We start from the raw sequence: 4,349 nt of genomic DNA, 5'->3' as shown, positions 1-4,349 counted from the left end.
AGTGGGCTGGGAGAGGCTGGCCAGCCTGGGAGGGAGGGAAGTGGCCACCGAACGAGCAGAGAGGCCTCTGGAAAGACTGGAAGGCATTCCGGGCAGAAAGGATTTGCAGCTGTGTTAGCTTTCTTGGCAAAACATGAATTGAAGTAGATCACAGAGTTCTTTAAAACACAAACAAAACAAAACAAAACAACAACAACAACAACACACAGGCCAGTGGATGAGAGGGAGTCTTTGGGACTGTCAGGGGTGGACCGTAAAAATGCCTTAGGTCCCTCTCTAGAAGCTTTTTTCCCTTTTCCTTCCCTTCCCTTCCCCTGTCTTCCCTTCCCTTCCTTTCCCTTCCCTCTTCTCCTTTCTTCTCTCCCCTCCCTTCCCCCCCCCTCCTCTTCTCTCTTTTCTTTGCTGATGTCCACAAGTCAAATAATTACTTGGAGAAGAGGAACAAACAGCGTTCAGCGTAAAACAAAACGTTAGAAAACATCTGCTTTGCAGGGCAGGGCCTGCGAAGTGCTGGTGTCCACGAGGGTAGGTTACTTCAGGATACAGAACAGACACCTTCCTGCCCTCAGAGGCTCTCCGATGCGGCTGCTGTGTACAAGTTGTGTCATTAGGTGGCAGAAAGAGAGGCTCCTCTAGGCTCAGCGTTCTGGCCTGTGAACATCTGGATAATTATTAGTCTGACCCTTGACCCCCCCACCCCCACCCCCAAATAGGCATTCTTTCTGACTAATGTGCCATATTAGCAAAATAAATGCAGTGGAGGAAAGAATTGTGGTGCAGCCTCCGGAAAGCTCGCTGCCAAAGAGGCTGCCTCGCCCGTGGATAAACACAGTACGAGTCCTCCTGTGTGAGGTCCCCAGAGCAGTCACATTTGTCGGGACAGAAAGTGGAAAGATGGTTCCCAGGGGCTGGGGAAGGGAAGGAGGGAATTAGTGTCTAATGGGTCCAGAGCTTCAGTTTGGGAAGATGAAAAGGGTTCCTGGAGACGGATGGTGGTGAGAGGACATGAATGTGCTTAACCCCACTCAGCAGTATACTTGACAGTGATTAAAATGGTAAATTCTGGGGCGCCTGGGTGGCTCAGAGGGTTAAAGCCTCTGCTTTCGACTCAGGTCATGATGCCAGAGTCCTGGGATCGAGCCCCGCGTTGGGCTCTCTGCTTAGCGGGGCCCCTGCTTCCACCTCTCTCTCTGCCTGCCTCTCTGCCTACTTGGGATCTCTGTCTGTCAAATGAATAAATAAAATCTTTAAAATAAATAAATAAATAAAATGGTAAATTCTGTGTTATGTAGATTTTACCACAATTTATTTTTATTATTTTTAAAGATTTTTATTTATTTACTTGACAGAGAGTAAAAGCAGGAGCGAGCATAAATACGGGGAGAAGCAGAGAGAGAGGGAGAAGCAGACTCCCCGCCGAGCAGGGAGCCCAATGCGGGGCTGGATCCCAGGATACTGGGATCGTGACCTGAGCCGAAGGCAAACGCTTAGCTGACTGAGCCACCCAGGCGTCCCAGATTTTACCACAGTTTAACGTGTCTCAATTAAAGGCTGCCTTCTTGTTGTAGCAGGAGAAGGTGGCATTTGTTTGATGGCCAACGCCCAGGGCTTGCTAGTTCACCTCTGTGAGCCTGAACTGACGTCTTCCTTCGGCCAGTCATGGGGAATGGACGTGCAAGCACCAACTGAACAGAAAGGCACCGCAAGAACGTGAAATATGGTTAAGATCTTATTTCAAAACTCCTTGTTAAGGCACCCAAATACTGGGGGCAAGTTGAAAGGGGTGGGGTATGGAACGAAGGAAAGGATGATATTTCGCAGTCGCAGGAACTGGAGAAAGCCCAAATACTGTAGAAGAGGAGACGAGAACTTGGGGCTCCTTCTCCGGGACCAGAAGGTAGGACCGACATGGGCTATCACAGCGATTGAAAGTACTTCTCCCTTTTGCTTTGCCTAAATTGAGAAACAAGTTAAGCCCACCCATCAGGAGGAAATGAAACGAAATGAAACAGTGTCAAAACATCATCTCTCAAATTTCACTAAGGGAAATGGTACAGTTACAACATGACACTGGGTCAAAGTTCATGGGATCTGGAGCCCCAATGTGCTGGTGGAACTCAAGTCAGCATCGGTTTCATTAACGGTTAACAATGTAGCCAAAACAGCTTTTTTTTTTTTTTCTGACTTGAAGAAATACTCAAAGAAATTCATTACCACGACCACCACTTGCTCAACACTTCGTGTTAGCGTCTATCAGCAGGTGCCAAGTGCTCGTCTAGACGCGTATCCTCTTTTCATTTCTTATGATGACCATGCAAAGTAAATCTTTGTGGATAACCCCATGAAGGTCATGTTTAGCAGTTTGTTCTTTCTGGTTCTTTGTTTCCTCATCCATAAAATGAGAATAATGTTACAGCCAGAGCACTGTAACAGCTCTCCCCAGTCACACAGTTGGTAAGTAGTATAGTAATGGCAGGATTTGAACTCATGTCTGACTCCAGAGCTGTGCACCAGGACACCACACTACACTGGAGAAGACATTATTGCTGAGAAGCTTCTGAAACGCAATTGGCAATGATTGTTTTGCCCTGGGAGCAATTTGAATGAGCAGTGGGTAAATTGCTTTATAATGACATTGCATGACATCCCATCGACATACCGTGGGAAGAGCGATGAGTACCATGAATGTGTCCTAGCAGGGGTCTGGCTCTAAAGTTGGATGAAACCACCAAGTACAGAGTATGAAAGTGTTTGGCTGAGTTATGTGTGTGTGTGTGTGTGTGTGTGTTGTGTGTGTGTTGTGTGTCTTGTATGTTTTATTCTCTCTGTTGTATGTTGTATGCATTATGGATGTGTTATGTGTATATTACACGTATATGAATGGGTTGTGGAAGTGAAGGAGACTTGCCTGATGACTGATTTCTTCAACACTGAAGACCAGACATCCCAGCAGCCAACACTTGTTTGGTGCTCGCTCTGAGCCAAGCAGTCCTCTCAGTGCTTCCCTTGCAATAACTCATGCATCCTTGCAACAGTCCTGTGCAGTAACTGCTAACAGTATCCTCAGTTTATGAATAAGGAAGTGGAGGCAAAGTAGGATCAATCAACTTGCTCTAGACCACCCAGTAGTAAAAGGTAGAGCTGGGACTGGAATCCTGGGAGATCATCTTCAAATTCTGTGGTCTTTTTCCTTTTTTTTCCTTTCTTTCTTTGTTTTTTAAGATTTTATTTATTTGAGAGAGAGACAGAGACAGAGACAGAGACAGACAGAGATAGCAAGAGCTAGCAGGTGTAGGGAGGAGAAGGAGAAACAGGCTCCTTGCTGAGCAGAGAGCCCGATGCGGGGCTACATCCCAGGACCCTGAGATCATGACCTGAGCCAAAGGCAGAGGTTTAACCCACTGAACCCCCCGGGCACCCCTAACTGGTGCCCCCCCAGATCACCATGTGGAAGATGATAGAATTATCCTCCTTATTCTGTGGGTGAAGAGCCTGTGGACCATGTGAACACATATCGGCTGAGACAGTCAGCATCCTCCAATTAAACATTGGCCGTGGTGAGCCAGCCATTGCTGGCCTTGTAGTGCGTGTGTGATTTCTATCAATTTAATGATTACTAAGATTTGAAAGGGATTGTTATCAAAATCTTACATTTCACACCTGTGAAATCTGTACAGGCAAAATGGTTTCATTGATTTGTTTCCTCTAAAACTATGGACTACCTAGAGATGACCAGTATCTATGGATCAGACATTCTCTGGCGTACGAGGACAGACTGTGATTTATTTGAGATAGGATGGCTTTCTGTCTCTTGTCTTTCTTTAACTGCCTTCCTGGTGACTGTCACTTCGAAGTTGAGTATAACAGAAAAAGGTCTTTGGTAATGCCACTCAAGGTGATGGAGGAGAGCGAGCCTGTTACTATAGCAACACAAAGACAGTGGTTATCCATCCATCCATCCATCCATCCATCCATCCATCCAATGTTTACTGAGCACCGGTTTTAGGTGACAGAAACTCAGGGATGAATGAGATAAAGTAGTTTCTTTTGTGGCAAATCTATTTCAGTGGAGAAAAAAGACATCACACAACTGAATAAATACAAACACAATAGAAGTCTAGACAGAGATAAGGGCTATGAAGAAAATAGGGCATGGAAAGAGGAAAGAGAATGGCACATTTTACATAGTGTGGCCACAGGGGCTTATCTGAGGCTCTACAAAGTGGTTAATTTGTGTAAAGAATTGTCTTAAACATCCCAAGTCTAGACCTCACTCTCAGTGGACTGCTTTCTTCTTGTTCCCCTTCTCCCACAGGATCTGAGGGTAGCCCATGTCCCCAAACCCTCAG

General features: G+C 46.0%; 1 non-coding gene across 1 annotated transcript; it reads left to right on the top strand.

Annotated features, from left to right (window-relative positions):
* Positions 1-558: 558 nt before the first annotated feature.
* LOC123945211 lies at positions 559-685 on the top strand. Its single transcript, XR_006819114.1, has one exon. It is a non-coding gene; the product is annotated as a small nucleolar RNA SNORA17 (small nucleolar RNA).
* Positions 686-4,349: the final 3,664 nt, after the last annotated feature.

This window comes from Meles meles, chromosome 6 (assembly GCF_922984935.1).
Source record: "Meles meles chromosome 6, mMelMel3.1 paternal haplotype, whole genome shotgun sequence".
NCBI classification, from domain to species: Eukaryota; Metazoa; Chordata; class Mammalia; order Carnivora; family Mustelidae; genus Meles; species Meles meles.
The sequence above is the reverse complement of the archived record's forward strand: the minus strand, read 5'-3'. Positions and strand labels throughout refer to the sequence as shown.